The sequence below is a fragment of the Triturus cristatus genome, chromosome 10 (genome assembly GCF_964204655.1).
Source record: "Triturus cristatus chromosome 10, aTriCri1.1, whole genome shotgun sequence".
Classification (NCBI taxonomy): Eukaryota; Metazoa; Chordata; class Amphibia; order Caudata; family Salamandridae; genus Triturus; species Triturus cristatus.
Window position 1 is genome coordinate 1,020,312,431 of NC_140593.1, and position 22,309 is coordinate 1,020,334,739.

Below are 22,309 nucleotides of genomic sequence, written 5' to 3' on the forward strand. Positions count from 1 at the left end.
GATGTGGCTACAAAAGTGGAGATAGCCATGAGAGTTTCTGAATTTTTTACAGCACACACGCTAAGGTGTGCTGTGCATGTGGTGGTGTAACCGTACTTACAGACCCACCAACTGGTTGAAATACCAGCTGTGAAAATTAAAAGATCAAACGGATCCTGGAAGAGGGGGTCTCCTGTAGTCAAACATTCGTCAAGGATGACAACCTGCCTTTTACAGCTACTTAGGTCTTCGGCGGGATCCCGAGAAGTTTTGCTTGATATAAATCGACAGGAACCTTGTCCGGCCAAGGGGCCTTCCCTTCCTTTAACAGTTCAATTGCTTTCAGAGTGTCAAGTAATGAAAACGTCAAAATCTTAGAATGCTCGTTCACTATTATAGCATCACAGTCGGGAGAGAGTATAAAGTAAAAAAATGCTGAACCCAGATATGTGGCTGCATGGAGTGAACCAAGCCACTGGTGTTGTGTGATACCCCAATGCGCTACAATGTGCCAGAATGATTTACTGCCATTATGCTTAACAGCTTGTAGAAAGTCTTGGCAAAATACCATCGTCCCAGTTCCGCCTACAGGTTTCTAAAGTATGTTTATATGATTTATTAGCCTCTCAAACAGCCAGCTGTATATGGGACGCAAGTGCATTCTGGAGGTTACTTTTAGCCATCCTGCATTCTTTGTTGTACCATGGAGTGATTTCAGTTATTTTTGAGATCTAGGGCAGCATACCTCACAGAAGAAAACCCTTGAGTTATTAAACAGGAAGTTATGCATTTCAATGATCAGTATATAAGCCACATCTATATTCCACTATGACCTAAATGCAGAAACAAAGGCGCTATACAATCTGGCCATAATCTCAGGTTTGGCTTCAATGTATCGCCATTTAACAGCCCTAAATTGTTTGCAGGAAAGGGAATGCATGTACAAGTCAATTCAGGGTCTCAACATTTTAAGGTTAGAGCCAATGTGTCATGGTAACTACCTAAGTGGGAGATTACAGCCATGTCATCCAGAAATGGTCACAATTTGAGGTCCAAAATAATAAAAATGTATCTTAATTTTGTAATTACACCTTTCTATCAGAATTATCATGCCCATTACTGACTCGAACATCAAAGTTTGGAGTCATCAAGGCAAATTGAAGGGGTGCAGTAGAACAACTCTAGTGTTTTTCACTCCAGGCTAGGAGTTTCCCAAAGCTCATTCTCTATCCCAGTTAGAGAACATGTGCATTCCAGAGGTACGCAAGTCACACTAAGGTCACCAGCAACTCTCAGTGGGGAGCTATTAGAAAGTGATACAGTAGTATTCTCCAAAATGCCTAAGGTAGGAAAATCTTTTATTTCTATGCATGGAGCGGATTTATACATTAAATATTGTCACTGTGAACCCCATTGGTAAATCAATTACTACTGCAAGAATATCTGGAGAGGATACATACAATCTTATTTTACATGCAATGGTATTCGTAATTAGTAGGCCCCGGACGGGCGTCCTGCTTTTCATGGTACAGCCTCTAAATTAAATGAAGAGTATCCACTCCTAAATACAGGCGTATTTGCCCAGGTTTCCTCTAGTAAACATATATTGTAACAATCTATGGAAAATCCCCAACAAGAATCAACTAATTTGGGCATAATATCTGCAATATTGCATGAAATCAGGTTCAATTAAGGCTTTATGGCATATTTGCATTAATACCTTTGTCCCTATTTAGCTCCATCCTAGACCAATCATCCAGCCTCTTCCCATGAAGTCATACGTAAATAGGGTCCCAATTTTTATACATCTGTACTTGGTTCGTGCAATATTTGCACTGGGCCAGGGGGAAAAAATAAATACTAGTCAGTCAATCTATTTTTTTGTTGAAACATTTTTTATTGTTTTCATAGCAACAACACAGTACAAACCCGCTTCCTCCACGGCCAAAGAATGTTTAGTACACATAAAGTTACCAGCCAACAACCGGGAGAATGAGCTTCCGGCCCATACCGGCCCTCCCCCCTCCCTCCCCTCCCCAGGTCAGTGTGCCTCCTGTCTTTCACCTCGCTCCCGATGTGCCCCTTCCCTGCCATAAATCAGACATGGGTACTCGCCCTCCACTAGGAATCCATGTCTTTCCCTTACACTTAGCCACAGCCTCGTTGCCAGCGATCACTACTACTCCCCTTCTACTCCCCATTCACCACCTCCTCCTGCCCGCCAGATGTGTCCATCTCTACCCCATTGTCAGCCATCAGCCCATGAAGTTCCACCACCAGCGCCTCCCACGCCCGGGCCGTCGCCAACGCCTTTTCGTCATCACGCCGAAGAGCTAATTGCAACCGGAGCGCACCCTCAGCCCCCGCCCAACGCACAAAGGCCGCCCTCCATCGCAAGAAGCTAGGCCCCGTCCTGGACTTCCAGTGCATAGTCAGTTCCCTCTTGGCCATTATCAATCCTAAGTCGTAAAACTTGCTAGTGACCTTCGTCCGGCGGGTGTGCGGGAACCAAAGCAGCAAACAGGCCCCCAGGTCCGGGTCAATAGCTCGGTCCGTCACCTGATTAAGGCAATCCATGACCTCTGCCCAATAATCACCCAGCTGGACGCAGGACCAAAACATGTGACGAAAATCAGCGCCCTCTCTCCCGCACCGCGGGCACTGCGAGTGCGCCCCCCCAAAAAATTGCAATATTTTCACCGGTGTCAAATACGCCCGGTGCAACGTGAAAAATTGCACCAACTGGAACCGGGCATTGCGCGTTCCCTTCCAGGCCCGCCGCACCAGCGTGGACCAGGTAGTCTCGGGGATCGGTTTCTCAAGGTCCAACTCCCACTTGCCCCTCAAGGTGGCAAGAGGCGGCAAGCCTTCCATCGCCAGCCTGCGGTATAGGCAAGTAATGGCCTTGGACGTCCCCGCTGCCATCACTACATATTGGCAACCCGCAGCGACCGGCGGCTCCGAGAGCCCCGCATTCCAGTGCCGCTGAAGGCTCGCTACCAGGGCCGCGTGAAGCAAGAAGTCCCCACGTGGGAGCCCATAGGAGTCCTGCAACTCTTGGAACGGCAGCAGCACCCCCTCCCGGAATAAGTCACCCACCATCTGCACACCCAACTCCTCCCAAACAGCCAGCCCAGACCAATCGCCTCCATGCGGGAACGCCGTACACATCCCCAAAGGAATCTCCGGGGCATAGGGGCGAGTTATCGCCGCCCTCCTCTGGCATCGGTTCCAACACAGCCGGAGTGTACGCCCTTCCAACGTGAGCAGGTCAAGGTCCAGCCTCTGCTGTAAGACTATGAAGGCTAGCACATGTCGCGGAATCAGCCTGCCCTGTGGGCCCTCCGGGCCCCGGTATTCTCTGGCAACCGCCTGCGTAAGCCACTGGAGTTGGGCCGCCAGATAGTACCACTCGAAGTCCGGGACTGCCAGGCCCCCTTCCGCCCTCGGCCGCCGCAGGGTGGTCAACGCCACCCGCCTTCTCCCGGAGCCCCAAATGAAGCCCGTGGACATCGCCCTAAGCCGTTGGAAGTACGACGCCGGCACCCATATAGGTAGGGTGCGAAAGTAATAGAGGAGTCGTGGCAACGCCACCATCTTCAACAGCGCCACCCTCCCGGCACACGAAAGCGGGAGTGTACTCCAGAAACTCATGCTGCCCCGCAATCCGCGAATGGCTCTGCCAATGTTCCCCTCCAGCAAGTCCTGCTGGGTGTGGTAGATATTAACCACCAGATACCGCAGGCAGCCCCCCTCCCATCGGACCAGTCCCAGTGACTGGGGGGCCCGGCCGCCCGGTCCCAGCGGGAACAAGCATGTCTTGCCCCAGTTGACCTTGAGCCCTGAGAGGCGTCCAAAGGCCTCCAACAAGGCAGTCGCCCCACTCAGCGCTCCCTCGGCATCCGCCAGAAACATCAGCAGATCGTCAGCATACAGGGAGATATAGTGAGCATCCCCCCTTAGGTGAACTCCAGCATAGGAACGCCCCAGCCGGGCATGCGCCGCCAACGGCTCAATAGCCAGGGCGAACAATAAGGGGGAGAGCGAGCAACCCTGCCTCGTTCCCCTCCGCACCGGGTAGGAGGCCGAGATAGTAACCCCCGTCTTCACCCGGGCCGTGGCCTCATTATAGAGCAAGGTGGTCCAGTGTACAAAGCCGTCCCCCAGGCCAAAAGCCCGCAGCACTCGGTATAAATAGGGCCACTCCACACTATCGAAGGCCTTTTCAATATCGACTGACAGAGTGCAGGCTTCCGGATATATGTCCCGGTCCAGCTCCATCACCCGTAACAAACGTCGCACCGACGTGGCCGTGTTACGTCGGGGGATAAAGCCCGCCTGATCTGGATGGATCAAGGCGGTCATATGAGTCAACAGGCGCGACGCCAGGATTTTGCTCAGGATTTTGTAGTCCACCGTCAACATGGAGAGCGGGCGGTATGCCGTGCGTGCGCCAGCCTCCCCTCCTGGTTTCAGCAGAGGCACCACAATAGCCTCTCGAGCGGAGGCTGGTAAGCGCCCAAGACGCCAAGCCTCTCCATAAAGGACTTGCAGCTGCGGCGCGAGCAAATCTGGGCAAGCCGCATAGAACTCGATGGGCAGTCCGTCTACCCCCGGGGTCTTTCGCCTGGCCATTTGCTTAATTGCTGCACGAATCTCGCCCAGGGTGATAGCACCCCCGAGGTCCTTCTCGCTCTCCGGGTCCAGCCGGGGCAGGCGAGCCGCCACCAGAAACTCAGCTAAACCTTCAGGTTCTCCCCGCATGGTGCTGTCATACAGCCTTGCGTAATAACTGGCGAACTGCCTATTAATCTCCTCCTGAGAATAGACCGGGACCCCCCCTGCCTCGACCAGGGACAGTATAGGTGTACCGCGGGCCGTCGGGGACGCCAACCATACCAAAAGAGACCCCACCTTGTCCCGTTCCGCATGCGCCTGGGTAAGGTATTCCTTATGATCAAAGCAGCGAAGCTTCTCTACACACACCGCCACGCCCTCCCGTGCCTCCACGACCGCAGGTAGCTCGCCCTCCCCCGCCTGATGCGCGCGCTCAGCCGTCCGCAGTTGGGCCTCCGCCCCCGCTACCTCCTTCAACAAAGTCTTCCGCACGCCAGCGGTGGATGATATACAAACTCCCCGGACCACTGCCTTGAACGCGTCCCACTCCGCCGCCCGGGTCGACGACGTATCCGCGTTAGTCCTAAAGTACTGCTCTATGCAGCCGCTAACCTCAGCCCGGAAAACCGGGTCCTCCAGCAACAAGGGGTTTAAGCGCCAAGTGGGTATCGCCTGCCGCTGTCTAGACCACTGCAGCACCCCCATGCAAGGGTTATGGTCCGAGATGGTTTTAGCCAAGTACTCACTGTGTCGCATCAGAGTCTGGGCATCCGGGGAACACAATATGCTGTCCAAGCGGGCATACAACTCGTGGGGGGCTGAGTAGAAGGAGTAATCCCTATCCCTCGGATGATGCGTCCGCCATGTGTCTACCAACCCCCATGTGTCCTGCCAAGCGCGCCTGCTATTAGCCACCCTACGGACCACCGATTGTGCCAGGGGCGGGTGGGACCTATCCAGCTCAACATCTACCACTGAGTTAAAATCCCTCCCCAACACCACCGTCCCCGTCAAATAGGCCACGAGCTGCCCCGACAGTCTGGAAAAGAAGGCGGCCTGGTCTACATTAGGGGCATACACACTACATAAGGCCATGTCCCTCCCATCTAGTCTCCCCTGCACTGCTACAAACCTGCCCTCCGGGTCCACCAGTGTCGCCAGCGGCTGGAAAGGGACTCCCGCTCTAACCCATATCAGGGCCCCTCGGGCAAACTTGGAGAAGGTAGTATAGAATAGTTGGCCTCGCCAGCGCCGCTGTAACGCCGTCCCCTCCTCGCGATCTAAATGGGTTTCTTGGAGGAAGGCTACCTGGATCCCTCTCCGCACCAGGTAGGCGTGGACTTTATATCTCCTCCCCATAGAGGTGAGCCCCCTTACATTCCAGGTCAGGACTCGCAGTTCAGGTGGGGTCCCCATCCCATCGCCGTACCAACCACTCTTCTCCAACCCTCCGAGGCACACTGACATTCCCCTGAAACCCCACAACTCCCCAACTCCCCACACGCCCTCCCCTCCCCCAGAACAGGTGCTAAACTGCAGTTACCCATCCAAATACCACCCCAAACACTATCTAACACTCTGGTAGCCACCAGCGTCTCACACTGTCCGTGAGGGTGAGGTGGTGGCTCTGCACCAGACGGGCCGGTCGACTGTCCCTTGCTGTGCATCCGCGCCCAGTCCCTGCAATTCCCCCCCCGGTGTTCCTCGCCCCCTCAACTCTCTCGCTCTCCAGCTCCCCATCCCGGGGCCCCCCCAGCAGCTATCCCCGGACCGCAAGGCATCAGCAAGTACCGATCACACTCCCAACCCCGCAAAGCCAGTTCAGGGCCCTCCACCCCGCATACACACAGCTCCCGCTCTGCGCCTCTTACTGCACCCGGGGAAGTCCCAGTTCCTTCAAGGGTCCAGCAGTTCATCTGCCGTCCTTGGGGTCACGTCCGGCAGCAGCTCCGCATCCTCTCCGGGGCCATCCGACAGGGAGGCCTCCGAGCCCCTCTTGGAGCCAGAGTCCTCACTGGGCTGGGAGGTCGCGGCCCCTGAAATCACAGAGACCGCCTGCAACGCGGCCCGCCGCTCCAGCGCCGTCTGAGACGCTCCCGGTGATCGAACCCCTGTTGTCCGTGTCCTGTTGCGCCTGCTGCGGCGGGCCCTCGCTCGGGTCCCCGACGGTCCCTCCTCGTCCACATGCGCCGCTGCTCCCGTTCGGGCCGATTCGAACCAGCCCCAGGCCGCCACGGGATCCGTAAAGAAGAATGTCTTGCCGTCCAGTACCACCCTGAGGCGAGCCGGGAACAGTAAGGAGTACTGCAGGCCCTCGTCTCGCAGCGCCTTTTTTACCGCCTGAAAGGAGGAGCGCCTGCGCTGGACCTCCATAGGATAATCCGGATAAATTGATACCGGGACATTCTCCACGTGAAAGGGGCCCATGGATCTCGCCTTCTGGAGAATGATATCGCGGTCCCTGTAGTGCAGCAGCCGAGCAACCACCGGCCTGGGAGGTCGGCCCGGATCCGGGGGCCGGGCCGGGACCCTGTGCGCCCTTTCCAAGGTGTAAAACTGTGTCAGCCCTCCCGGCGCCACCACCTCCTTCAGCCAGGTCTCCAGATAAGCCAGCATGTCCCCCCTTCAATCTTTTCAGGCAGGCCCACCACACGGATGTTGTTGCGGCGATTACGTCCCTCCGCGTCCTCTGCCCTCTTCTCTAGGGCCGCCACCCTCCTGAGAAGGTCCGCCGACTGGGCCTCCAATGCCTTCTGCGCCGGAGCTGCCAAATCCAACGTGTCCTCCGTCTGCTTGACTCTATCCACCAGCTTCCTATGGTCCGCGCGCAGCAGTCCCAGATCAGAGGACACCTGCGCAATGTCCGTCTGCAGCGCCGTCCGGGTATCCGTTATGGCCTGCAGGATTTGTTCCATTTGACGCTGCTGGAGCCCCACCGCAGGGTCTACGTGAGTCCCGCCATCCCGGCCACCAGCCGGGTCGCCCACGGAGTCCGCCGGAGTCGCTCCCGGCTTGGACCTCGGCTTGCCCATGCTCTCAGGTCAGGGAGCCCGCCAGGGGGCCGCGAGGCTATCACCAAGTAGCGCAAGGCCTTAGCCCAGTGGTCACGGCAGGTCTCTTCTCCGACCACGAGGCGCTACAGCCTCCCGCCCCAAGCCGCCAATGTCCTGCTCCCTGAGGGGCCGCTCCACTCCACCAATCCTCCAAGCCTGTCATCCCCGCAGCGCGGCGCGACCGCCGCAGGCACCCCCGTCGGCCACAGTCTTATCGTCCCACTGCGCCCCCGAGGCAAAGTCCGCCCAGCCGGTCGGTCCGGTCAGCAGTCCAAGGCCCGGCCGGCCACCTCCACAATGACCTGCGTGGCACCGATCCTTCCGCTCCCGACCAGCTATCAGCGCGTCCGGGGGTTCCACAGCCCCGCCGTCACCAGGGTCACCGCCCCACTGTAGGCCGCACTCCGCTCCTCGGGGCTCCCCACCTCCGTCAGGCCGCGCTCAGCCCGTCGGGGCACTTCTCCTCCTCCAGGTGGCCGTCGCGTCCGCTCCAGCGCTGCAAGGGCCACCAGCGGTTGGGCCCCCCCTTCGGGCAGGTTCCGACCCGGTTCGGCCACCACCCCGCCGGGGCCGCCACTTCCGGTGTCTTCAGCCGTCCGCGCCTCACTTCCGGGCGGGTCCCACGAAACTGTGGGCCCCGGTCGTTCCGCTGCCCTCAGGCCGCCCAAGATGGCCGGCGGCTGCTCGCGGCCGTCGTTACTCCCAGCGCGGTGCCAGCTCTTGGCGCCGCGCTCCGCTCCGCCGCGGTCATGGACCGGAGCACTCAAGGCTGCCCTCCAGGCGTTTGGAACACCGGGGCGGTCGGTGAAACAGGATGATTAGCTGGGCTGGATGCGGAGCTCTCTGCTCACGCGTCCATGCCCGTCGGCAGCCAAGCCACGCCCCCACTAGTCAGTCAATCTATAACGGTTACATTGGGCCCAGGGAACATGTGTTTGGATCGGGATCAGTTTTGTGTGTTAACCAATTTTATTTTTTGCAATAGTTACATGGGAGTGAAATGGGGGGGGATGAACCTTATTTGGTTTTCTGACTTAGTAGTATTAACAGAGTTAAGTGTGGTGCATAGATCTAAGAAGATAAGGCTTTCAACTAGAACCCTGTCTACAAGAGCCAGTTTTTTAGAATCCTAGATCTCAGTAGGTGTTGAGTAACACCGCGAACTAATGATATCAGATTGAATTATACAATAGCACTGCAGTGTAGACCTGATCCAATGAGTCACCTTGTTCTTAAGCAACTCTGTATCCTCAAGTATGTTGGGTGTAAGTTTAGTTACCGTTGTCATGCATACCAACCATCTCATGTCAGGCCCTTTGGCCTTTAGACATTATGATAGTTTTTACTAATCGGCTACCTTTGATGTATTTTCACTCTTGCTTGTGTCTGCCCCTAAGTAGAGTCTGCCCCTTAGGAGAAGAATTGCAGATCTAACCCAGAAGAACTGCTAATAGAGATAACTGCTTTTTTTTGTATACAGTTTTACTGTCTGTACAGTTTTAGGAGGGTTTCTTGTAAGATCACAATGGCAGTAATTTGCTCTCCATATGCAATGTTCTGATCTTCTCCATTATTTCCCTTGCCGCTAGGGTTGCAATCTGCCCAGTTTCTACCAGTATTTTAGTGTCCCGGCTGGTATAAAAATATGCAAAATCACCTAAAGCCGGTATTTTTAGCCCTTAGCTGTACATATTTCAAATAGAAAAGATCATTGAAAAGTCCTTTTAAATGTGTCCTAAAGGTGTGTTAATAATTAAAGCAGAGAAAAGTAGAAAAGGTATGTTACACTGCCACCTGAACTTCCACCGACCCCCCCAGGAATCTCCACTCCGCACATCTCACCCTTGCACAGATCCCTCACATATGCCGCTGTCGCACCGGATGGCGCTCCTTCTCCTATCTTTCCGTCAAAACCTGGAACACCCTCCCCCTCTACCACCGCTTTGTCCCCTCGCTGACCCACTTCAGGAAGGAGCTCAAGACCAGGCTCTTCGACTGAGACCCCCAAAAGCACCTATATGCCCTCTCAGGTGACAAGCAGTGATTTAAAAGTACAACCTGATTGATTGAGATAGGTGAGACAGTTGTGGAGAACGCGTACCCCCTTGTTTCTATAGGTAGTACATGGCTGTCATATTGTCCATTCGTAATAGGGCAACTTTGCCGACCTGGTGATGTAGGAACGCTTTCAATGCTAGGTGAACAGCTAGAAGCTCTAGGTAGTTGATGTGGAGACCTAGGTATTAAGTCTCCCACAAGTCCTGCACTGTGAGATCCTGTAAGTTTGCACCCCACCAAGTGAGTGACTTGTCCATTGTAACAATGATGTACGGAACAGGGTAGAGAAAAGGCCGCCTCCCCAACAGGTTGTTGGTGTTCCACCACTGCAGTGAGTGATGAGAGCAGTGGCCAATGAACACTAGATCGTACCAGTGACCTTCTGTCTGAGACCACTGTTGAGCCAAATATTCTTGAAACTGACGCCTGTGCAGCCTTGCATGAGGTACAATAGCAATGCAGGAGGCCATCATGCCTAAGAGACGCATAACTGTCCTGACCGTAAGCTGGTGATTTGGTTGAAATAGGGGGCTTAGTGAATGAAAGGACTGGATCTTTGCAGAACTGTGATAGGCTAGGCCTATTTCGGTGTTTAAGATAGCTCCTTGGTAAAGAGGAAATAAGGTTTGCGTTGGATAAGGGGGGTGCAGCAGTGTTGGTCCTCTTGGACCAATCTGCAGCCTTTAATACGGCTGAGCATAGTCTCCTGATCAATCTCCTCCCTAGGCATCAGGGATAAGACCAAAGCTCTGTTAGCATCCTTCATAGCAAACAGAAACCAATCAGTTAAGTTGGGTGAATTTGAATCCACTCTTTTTTCTCCTCAGTGTGGAGTCCCACAGGGCTCCTCCATCAGCCCTACGCTTTTTAATATCTACGTGACTTACCTAGCTTGAGTGATTAAATCTGCTGGCTTAAGTCTTACATCATACGTAGATGATACTCAAATCGTTTTCGCTGTCCATAAGGACGGAGACGGAGTTTCGGCTAACTTTCATGACGATATGTTGACAGTGAGTACCTGGATGTCCAATCACTGCCTCAAATTAAAGTCCTCTAAGACCGAGGTGATGGTGTTTGGCAACCTCTCCGTTATGGTCCTCCTGTTGGTAGCTAGACGATTTTGGACAGCCACCTGTCCCAGTCACCAAGGCCAAAAGTCTCAGGGTCATCCTTGATGATACTCTCTCGTATAAATACCACGTCAACTAGGTAGTCTCCTCATCCTTCTACATCTTCAGAGTGGTAAAGAAAGTTTCCTTGCATTCCCATTGAAGCCAGGAAGAAGATTTTATGGGCCTTGGTTCTGTCTAAGATAGACTATTGTAATGGTCTACTGATTAATGCTCAGCAATCAGTCCTAAACAAACTGCAGCTAATCCAAAATGCTGCTGCCAGACTGCTGTCCGGCACACTGAAATTTCATTCTGTGTGACATGATCAGACAACTGCACTGGCTGCCTATCAGAATCAGAATGCATTTTAAGCTGCTGTGCATTGCCTATAAAGCCACACATAATATAGGACCCGAATTTCTGAAGAAATCGTTAAAGATTTACATCCCGAGCATGTCACTGCGCTCGGCCGGCGCAAACCTACTGGCTGTTTCAAGAACATATAGATTCAACTGGGGTGATAGAAGTTTTGTGGTGGCTATTGCTAAGCTCTTGAATTCTCTTTCCTGTCAGATTAGAGACATGCTTTCTCTATTAATGTTCAGGAAAAAATTAAAAACCTGGCTTTTTAATAATTAAGCTAGTGCCAAGACACCTTTGTTGGTATTTGTGCGGTCTATAAATTGTTCTAACATAACATAAGCTTGACTCTGTAGGGGTTGGAGGTGGTACTTGGTGGCATCAATGGTGAACCCCAAGTGATGAAGCATATCTATAGTGAGCAGGGTGTGATTTTGACACTGTTGATAGGTGGAGGCTTTGATAAGCCAATTGTCCAGGTATGGGAATATGTGGACTTGCTGTCAGCATAGATGTTGGGCTAAAACTGCAAGGCACTTGGTGAATTTCGAGGTGCAGTAGTCACCCCAAAAGGGAGAACTTTGAATTGGTAGTGTTCGCCGTCTACTACAAACCTGAGATATAAGCAATGTCCCGGGTGTATTGGTATGTGGAAATATGTGTCCTTTAGGTTTAGTGTGGCCATAAAGTCTCCTTGCTGGAGAAGCAGGATGACATCCTTCAGGGTTACAATGTGGAAGTGCTCTGATGGGATGTATTCATTTAGGGGCCTGAGGTCTAGAATTGGCCATAAGGAAGCGTGCTTCTAGGGTATTAGGAAGTATAGCGAGTATACTCCTGTATCTGTCTGATGGATAGGGACAGGCTCTATAGCTCCTTTGAAGAGGTGAGCTTTTTTTCTCCTCACCGTTTGATGTTACAGTGATAGCATGTGTTTGCGAGGTGGAATATTGGGAGGTGTGGTAGTGAGCTCCAGACAATAAACATGTTGGATGATGTCCAACACCCACTGGTCTAATGTGAGGGTTTGCCATAAGGGTAGAAATTTGTGTAAGCATACCCCGACAGGTGTTATATGGTTGGAGGTAGAAGAGGGGAGTCATGGTTTGTTGGAGGGTGTAGCTCTTTTTGGGTAAACACCCTTGCCTCTGGAGTAAGTACCCCTATAAGATCCTCTAAAATAGCCCCTGGGGGAGGTGTGCTGGCCATGGGTTCTTTGGTAAGAGGTGGCGGTGTCCAAAGAGGTTGCTTTGGAACTCCCACGGTAGGAGGGACGGTGAAAGGAGCCAACGGGAGCCAGTGTTCTTAGAGCTCCCCCATTGCTTTTGCGGTCTCCGTGTCCTTTTAAAAAATGTCTAAGGTTTGGTCCACCTGGAGGCCAAATAGATGCTCGCTACCAAAGGGCATGTTCAGTACATTTTGCTGAACCTCCGGTTTGAAACCAGAAATACAGAGCTATGCATGCCTTCATAAGAGAATGCTGGTATTTACTCCCCTGGCTGCAGTGTCAGCTTCTAAGGCGCAACAGATTGCAGTGTTTGAAATTATCTTGCCTTCTAAGACAAGCTCCTGACCCCCCTATTCCTGTGCTACTGTAGAAGGTCCTCCATTTCGTCCCAATGGGCATGGTCATACCTTGTAAGAAGGCTAATGGAGTATGCAGGACGCCAATGGTTGGCTGATTGTGCCGCAGCCCTTTTTCCCCGCCACATCGATTATTTTTCTTTCTTTATCTGGAAGCAGGGCATCTCTGCTGGTCGGGAAGTTTGCCCACTTCCGCGCAGTAGACATGACTAACGAAACTGGTGGAAGTTGGCCCCGAATATAAATGGAGTTTTTGTCCACCCTAGGTGACTCTATCCTGAATAGGGGGTTTAAAAATGTCTGCTGTATATTTAAGCTTATTTTTAGCATTGGGGGATTTTGCGCTGATCTGTGAGTGGAGGAAAGTGTTTCAAATAGGAAATCCTCCTCAAAGGGCTCCTTATGAAGTTCCACCTGATGGAAGGAGGCGGCCCTTCCTATAAGCTCCTGGTATGATGTAGTCATCAAGTGGAGAGGGACGGGAATGATAGAGATCAGGGTCTGTGTCCCCTGGCAGTTACAACAAACAATTGATGGATGGAATGCTGACAATGCAGACATTCTCCCCCAGTCAAGAGATCTGGGTTAAATCCATCGTTCTTTTGCCCACTACACCACCCCAGTTTAGTCATGGCCATATGCAAATCAGTCTTGACCCTGTGCCTCATGGGAACAGTCCAGCCCGAACTGCCAAGCCATGTCTTCCCTGGACCGGAATCAAGCATCCTAGGACCGGTTTCTGGCTATCAGCCGTCATCAGCCAGGATAGCTTGACTCCAGTGGTGTAGTGAGCACGGGTCCCACGTCTGGGAATACCCATCCCACTTAGGGCGAAAAGCGTTACAACAAACAATTGATGGATGGAATGCTGACACTGCAGACATTCTCCCCCAGTCAAGAGATCTGGGTTAAATCCATCGTTCTTTTGCCCACTACACCACCCCAGTTTAGTCATGGCCATATGCAAATCAGTCTTGACCCTGTGCCTCATGGGAACAGTCCAGCCCGAACTGCCAAGCCATGTCTTCCCTGGACCGGAATCAAGCATCCTAGGACCGGTTTCTGGCTATCAGCCGTCATCAGCCAGGATAGCTTGACTCCAGTGGTGTAGTGAGCACGGGTCCCACGTCTGGGAATACCCATCCCACTTAGGGCGAAAAGCGTTACAACAAACAATTGATGGATGGAATGCTGACAATGCAGACATTCTCCCCCAGTCAAGAGATCTGGGTTAAATCCATCGTTCTTTTGCCCACTACACCACCCCAGTTTAGTCATGGCCATATGCAAATCAGTCTTGACCCTGTGCCTCATGGGAACAGTCCAGCCCGAACTGCCAAGCCATGTCTTCCCTGGACCGGAATCAAGCATCCTAGGACCGGTTTCTGGCTATCAGCCGTCATCAGCCAGGATAGCTTGACTCCAGTGGTGTATTGAGCACGGGTCCCACGTCTGGGAATACCCATCCCACTTAGGGCGAAAAGCGTTACAACAAACAATTGATGGATGGAATGCTGACAATGCAGACATTCTCCCCCAGTCAAGAGATCTGGGTTAAATCCATCGTTCTTTTGCCCACTACACCACCCCAGTTTAGTCATGGCCATATGCAAATCAGTCTTGACCCTGTGCCTCATGGGAACAGTCCAGCCCGAACTGCCAAGCCATGTCTTCCCTGGACCGGAATCAAGCATCCTAGGACCGGTTTCTGGCTATCAGCCGTCATCAGCCAGGATAGCTTGACTCCAGTGGTGTAGTGAGCACGGGTCCCACGTCTGGGAATACCCATCCCACTTAGGGCGAAAAGCGTTACAACAAACAATTGATGGATGGAATGCTGACAATGCAGACATTCTCCCCCAGTCAAGAGATCTGGGTTAAATCCATCGTTCTTTTGCCCACTACACCACCCCAGTTTAGTCATGGCCAGACGTGAGTCCCTTGCTCTCCATGCCACTGGAATCAAGCTATCCTGGCTGACGAGGGCTGAAAGCCCGAAACCGGTGCTAGGATGCTTGTTTCCAGTCCAGGGAGGACCTGGCTTGGCAGTTCGGGCTGGACTGTTCCCATGGGGCACAGGGTCAAGACTGATTTGCATATGGCTGGGTTCCAACTGGAATGGCATGGTGAGCAAAAAAACGATGGATTTAGGCCCAGATCTCTGTACTGGGGTGAATGTATGACATTGTTCTGCATTCTGTCCATCAATTGTTGTTTTTGCATTTGTCACCCCGAGTGGGAAGGGTATGCTCAGACGTGAGTCCCTTGCTCTCCATGCCACTGGAATCAAGCTATCCTGGCTGACGAGGGCTGAAAGCCCGAAACCGGTCCTAGGATGCTTGTTTCCAGTCCAGGGAGGACCTGGCTTGGCAGTTCGGGCTGGACTGTTCCCATGGGGCACAGGGTCAAGACTGATTTGCATATGGCTGGGTTCCAACTGGAATGGCATGGTGAGCAAAAAAACGATGGATTTAGGCCCAGATCTCTGTACTGGGGTGAATGTATGACATTGTTCTGCATTCTGTCCATCAATTGTTGTTTTTGCATTTGTCACCCCGAGTGGGAAGGGTATGCTCAGACGTGAGTCCCTTGCTCTCCATGCCACTGGAATCAAGCTATCCTGGCTGACGAGGGCTGAAAGCCCGAAACCGGTCCTAGGATGCTTGTTTCCAGTCCAGGGAGGACCTGGCTTGGCAGTTCGGGCTGGACTGTTCCCATGGGGCACAGGGTCAAGACTGATTTGCATATGGCTGGGTTCCAACTGGAATGGCATGGTGAGCAAAAAAACGATGGATTTAGGCCCAGATCTCTGTACTGGGGTGAATGTATGACATTGTTCTGCATTCTGTCCATCAATTGTTGTTTTTGCATCTGGCAGTTCTATGGCATAGTTATCACAAGGGTCGTCCTGTGGAGGAGTGCCAAATGTGTGCACCCCCTTGGCCCGCTGTATCAGATTGTGGCGAATCCTGAGGTGAAATATCAAGTGGGTCCACTGAAGAATGAGGTGGGGAGGGTCACGTGGAATAAGTGGTGGTGATACAGGAGGTAAAGGACTAGTGGTTGCCCACGTTTTTGCAAATTTTGGCAGGAACCGGAGAGTCCAGAATCCTTTGAAAAGACAACTGTCTTTTGGTTAGTAGAGGAGCAGGGGCTGAACGGCAGGCAAGAATGCAACCCATATGAGGCTGGATAACAATTAGCTTTTGACTGGAGTCCAGCAGTTCTTGCAGTCGATGAAGGATGGGCTCACTGGCCTGCCGGTATCGGCCTTTGAAATCGCCTCCAAAATTTTGAGATCTGAAAGCGGTTTCAGTAGTGGACCTCCGTTCAGTGTCGAAACGGAGGAGGTCGAGGCAGTGGGTCGACTTGGCAGCAATTGTTGGGTGGGTGCCAACGGGCGGTCCGAGTCCGAGGTGGTTGATGCCGAAGCTTTCAGTTTGGAATGTTTTTTCAGTGCCGAGTCAGAAGGCGGGGCATCCCAAGTAGTTGTTTGGTGCAGACTATAGCCAGAAAGCAGTGGAGGATTGAGAGTCTCTGTCTGGTGTTCCAGAAGGATTGAATGTCTTAACCAAAGGCTGATCGGAATGGTGTTGAGGGGGAGGGGTTACTGTACTCATGGACTGTTGAATAGGTGGTAGATCCTCTATCTGCAGGACGAATCCAGCGGAGCTGCCCTCGATCGAAAAGGCCTCTACCTCTGCAGCCTAAGGTTCTAGGATGTTGTTCTCCCTGGACATCACGTGGTGTCTCTTCCATGCTCCTCCACGACATTTCGAGCAGATGTGTGCAACGGGCTCAAAGAGCTTTCTTGGAAAGGAAGGAGCGAAAGGCGTCGCAATGTGTTCTGGCGACATACAAAGGTTGCAGACCTGGTGTAAGTCGGTCAGAGGGTACTTAACCTGGCAGCAAGGACAATCATTGGAGAAATTGGTCATCACTGTGAGACCGAAGAGTGAGGATGGACATAAACCTTTGCACCCAAGCCAGGAACATGTTTCTGACACACCCTCTGGCTTGCGGTATGACTTTCTTTAGGACTCTTTACAAAATATTAATATGCACACACACAATTTTAAACTAGAAAAACAATGTCTTTCTTAACTTTACAATGTACTGTATGTAAGCAAAAGGAAATGATTTGTTAGCCAGATGATGCTTTCTATATCTATATCAAAATGCAGATTTTAAATGCATTACCCTTTCAAGGTCAACAAAGAAGAGAACATACATATCACTTCCTCATGTAGCAAACACAATTCAAACATTTAACATAGATTAAAGTTTGACAGAGGTTTATTATTCAAAAACTGTGCAGACTGTTATTAGTGAAAAGTCGTTACAATGGATGTGTCAGGGATAGTATAGAATATCATAAATTTTTAGGGTTTTTCTGGCTATTCTGCATACACAATGCTGGTGGGGAGTAGGATGGAGCTAGTGCTTATTACGTGGGTGTATGAGCTGGTGGTGATAGTAGGGTAGGAGTAGCTGGAGGTAGCAGTGGTGTGAGGTTGGCAGATTGCTAAATCTCCTGCATACATTGGCCGTGAAGATCGACATTGGCATTTTTTGCCTATTGCCTCAATCATCCTCATGGCCAAACCATGGGCCCTTACACTCTCTTTCCTAAAAGTTTTAAGATGTTCTTGGTGCATCTTTGCCATATTTGGTAACACTTTGCAATGTTACCCATAGCAAGGGGTCTGACAATTAATCATGGGACCGGTAATCTCTGGAAAAGATTTAGTAGGGACACTGCTACCCTCTTGCTGAGAAGTCTTGGCCGCTGATATTGTAAATCGGAGTAGGATTGGATTCTGCTTCTTGTGGATGGTTCAGCATCATTCAGCAACGTCAGGTAACATTTCTCCAATACCTGGAGGACGATGATTTCAACAGATGAAGAACATCAAATCTGATTTTGTGTCTGACTTTAATACACATTGTTCTGCACATAAATATTAAAGTGGGCACCATGTAAGGATAAGTCAACATATGCTATAAAGAGCTAATCTATGTAAGAAATTATCTCTCATAATTACCTGGCACCACAACAGTGTTGTCGGGAAGACACAGCCCATACAGCAGGTGAGAGTCCATTGTGGGAGGACAGCCTTCTGGAGTGTGGCGAGAGTGAGACAGGGTCCAGTGAGCACCCCAGGAACAACATCAGCCACCTGAATCCTGGAGAACATCGCCTCACCTGCCTCTTCTCGTCTTGCCACTTCTTGATAATATCCCCTACACAGTGGGCCTCCTCCACTAATGTATTCCACGACCTCCTGCCCTAATACTGCCTTCAGGGTTCCATGGAGGGTGAGTAGATGCAGACAATGTAGTTGTTAGCAGAATTTTGCCACAACATTTACTACAATGGCTATCTCCTCAATAAAATTCCTTCCTCTTTAAGTGTGTGTCAGTCTGCATGGTTCCGCATGCAAGTGAGAGTTGCAGGATCCAAACGAAGAAGAGGAAAAAACAGATCCAATGGTGTGGGCAGTATTTACTTTACACTAGGAAATGGTGAATCGCCAAATGTAGTAAAGTTACTCAACAGTGTAAGAGTGAAGTTACACGTGTAACTTATCTTAATGAATAACCACAGATGGACAAATCAAAAGCCATCACACAAACACTAAACTACATATGCTAAGATGTACCTTATACACCTTAAAACAAAGTCAAACTCGAATATAAATTAGAAAAGCATGCTGAATTGGTCCTTTACCAGTTCCGGACGTTCATGATTATGTTTAGTGATTAGTAAAATGATCAAACAAACGTATAAAAGATCCTACAGCTGGCATGAAAAGGGTCTCTGAAGTATGCATTGCTCATCTTAAATGAAGAAATATTATGAAAGACTGAGCCCTAGTCCATTTTTTTCACAACATTTAGTAACTCATACTCCATAGAGCATTCACTTGGTACAAGCTAAAGATATCATCCTAGACAACCTGCCCAGGGAAAGATTATAATTTTCATAACTCACATTTGAATTAATTGTTTAAATTCAACATCCAGCACTCCAGAGTAATATACTGAACAGAGCCCTGTCAGCAGATAATCCTTTTAGGGACTTTATTTGAAGACTACATTAGTATTCGAAGGTTGTTTTTGTAATCAGCAAAACTGCAAATACACTTTGTGGCCCTTAAGAAAGCATTCACAGCAAAATCCCTGTAGGATATAATTAAACAAGTTGTGTGGAACGGGGGGTGCCAGCTTCCAGACTTGGAGTCTCTGTTCTGATCTCAGATTCATCCCCCAACTAGAGGTGGTTGTGCGTGGTGTTCATGCTATTCGTTTTCTTCGGGGGGCCAGCTGATGGTTGGGGTGTACCTGCCGAGCCTGAGTCCATGTCGGTACTCCGGAAGCTTGGAGGCTCTGGCAAGTGTAGGTTAACCCCCAGGTCTGTAGAAGTGCAAACGACAGGTGGCAGTACCTCTTGTGGGGATAGGTGTACGGACGATGGTTGGCTATCGGCTGTGGCTTGCCCCTTGTTATTTAAAAACATTTTTGCAAGTGGTCCCAGCACACTTGTAGCAGAGTCTTTGGTCACACCCAGGTCAGCCCCCCCTGCCTTTGAGCGCAGCTTTTTCCCCGCACTGACCTCTTGTTTTGATAGATGGCTCCCCTCCGTGATTGATGGCTCTCGAGGGACAAGATTGCTTCTAGGCTTGAAGCCTCTCTTGGCGCCCTTCTGGTTCATCTCGGCAAGGGTTGCAGTTTTTAGCAGTATCTGCCGTATCGCACAGTGATCGGCAGCTGTCAGTGGCAGAAAAAGAACCCCAGTCACGCTTAGCGTCCTTAAGGTCCAGGTCGATTTTAAAATAATATCATATGAAGTTGTAGCAGTAAACCAGGGGCTGGTGCTGGTGCCTCTCTCGGACTCCAAGCCGCTCAGGGTGAGTTTTACGATCCGAGCCTCCTCCTGTGTGAGAGACAACCGTCGGTACCGCTGCAGCCTCTGCCCTCGCGGTGCTGGTCTGACCGCCGATTCAGGCATTGCAGGACGCCTAGCCGATCCTTGCGCGTCAAACGCGAGCGGCCGATTAGCGTTCGAGCTCACGCTGATCCCATCATCGCTCCCTCTACGACAACCTCTACTAGGTCGATAACAGGCATCAGTGACTATATATTAAGTCTGGAACCTATAGCTGGCGCGAAAGTACCCTGGACGCCAGAAACGACCCCTGAGAACTTTTTTTTTGTCTCGGATCGTGCTGGGTCTTCCTCCGAGGAGGGGGGCTTCGACACCAGCTAATCGGATAGTGGGGATAGCAAAGAGACCGGGACAGTACAGAGACCTAAAATGCCAAAAGCTAAAGCCAAAAGGCGTAGCCACTTGAGATGGCACTATTCGGACTCCCAGCTGTCCTATCAATTGGACAATGATGACTCACAGGCGGCGAAGTGGGATAAACCTAGGGACCCTCCTGTAATCAGTGGAGAACTCTCAATTGCCTCAATCCTCGCCTCCATTAAAGAGTTCCAGGAGGAAGTCCGGGCTGATAATGCCGCGGCCAAAGGAGCCGCCAAAAAGCTACAAGGAGGACTGAGGCGGCTTAGCAAGACTTGTACGGACATTAGCGACCGGGTCTCCATGATTGAAGGACGCACGGAAACCCTCGAGTCAGAAACCACTGCTGTGAAGAAACTGGGAGAAGCGAATGCAGCCTGTATAACCGATATCATGACCAAGATGGAGGAGCAAGAAAATCGTCAACGAAGGAACAATCTTCGCCTTTTGAGGATACCAGAAGGAAAAGAAGGGGATGACCCCAGACGATTCATTGTAAAACTCCTGCAAGAGTCTTTCCCTGACCAGAAGGGGAGGGACTGGGACCGGGAGGTCCAGAGAGCATACCGTTTCCCCTTCAACATTCGACGGCAGCGGAGTAGCAATACGGCCACAGGAGGGCAGCCAAGAGTCTTCCTGGTATACTTTGGAAATTTCCTTCTAAGAGAAATGATATATGATCAAGCTCGTCCGAACACTATGAAAGGAGCTAATGGTATAAACTTCTTCGCCAAGCCGGACTTTTGTCATCAAACAGTCGAAAGAAGATGGCGTCTAAGACAACTAATTTCCCCTTATCAACAGCTTGGCGCGGAAGCCTATCTTCTCAACCCCGCTAGACTAAAAGTTATATTTAACGGGGGGATTAAAATCTTCTTGTCAGAAATTAAAGCAGGGGAATATCTGGAGGAGGTCAAAGCTAAGAAGGGCCCCAGATAAGTCAAAAATAGCACCATAGGTTATGAGAATATATTGACTCAAGGGGAGAAAAAAAAAAAATCACGGTACCACTGCACCATAATACCCACTCGTGAAAAAACACAAAAAACACAGGTATACATTTAAAACTATACATTTTAAAGTTAGATAGGCTCACGCACTCTGTAGGGACGTCTAGCCTCCAATTACACTCTACTACAGGCTTGACTGGCGGCCGAGACCCATTCTGATCACCATCCTTCAGGTAACACCTAATCGCTCTGAAGAAGGGGGGGGGGAGGGAGGGCATGGAGGGGAGGGGGGGACAGGGGGAAGGGGGGGGGATTCACTTTCACTACTCTCACGGACACTACTTCTACACAAGGGGATCGGATGCATCAGCATTGACATTTGCACACATTCATGATGAACTGACTCAGTTTAGATTTAAAGGAAAGTTGGACAAGACTTGAGAAATTTTTCAAAAAAAGTTAAAATTAGAAGCTCAAATGGCAGCAACCCATAGTAAACTTTTCATTACACACAAATGGCAAGCCTAAGAACCCTTAGACTTCTATCTATCAATATCTGCGGGCTGAATGAACCCTCTAAAAGACAGAAAGTAATGCAGGGCCTGTATTCACTAAAAGGGAATATCGTATGCCTCCAAGAGACACATATTGAAAATAGCCAAAGGAGCCTACTGAATTCTTTGGGGCTCAAAGTCCTTGGGGCCACTACGCAGGGAGCTAAAGTGAAAGGTGTAAGCATCTTGGTGGAAAGGAGACACCCTATAAAAACTCCGAAAGTTAAAAGCGACGTACTAGGCAGGTGGGTCATTTAAGAGTGCCATCTTCCTTCTAGCCTTCCCTTCACACTTTGCTCTACCTATGGCAGCAATGTAGATGATCCTGCGGTCTTCAACTTACTCTCGGGGGAGCTTGCCCACTGGCCTATCCCAATTATTGTATGTGGAGATTTAAACGTTAACTTGCCGTGCAACTGGGCATCGGATAACACATGGAAATATAAAGGTAGGAAACCCGCAGTCTTCCAAGCAATACATAACCTAATGCTTACACATGGGCTGAGCGACGTTTGGTCCAAACTCAACCCTCATCAATCAGGCTATACCTACTTCTCTGCCCCACACCGTTCTTTTGCCAGGCTAGACTTTTTGATTTCATCAACCCTACTCAATAACTGCACCATAGACTTGGCCCCCCGCTTTTTATCTGATCATAATCCTCTAATACTGACTATTGGTGGGAGTGGGGATTGGACCGATAATTCTATGTGGAGCTTTGAAAAAGCCCTTC

The 22,309-nt window shown here is 50.8% G+C and overlaps 1 protein-coding gene across 1 annotated transcript in view; it reads right to left on the minus strand.

The window, feature by feature from the left end:
• The window catches only part of EIF2AK1 (eukaryotic translation initiation factor 2 alpha kinase 1), a 326,533-nt gene that overhangs the window by 136,621 nt on the left and 167,603 nt on the right, over positions 1-22,309 (minus strand). The window lies entirely within an intron of this gene.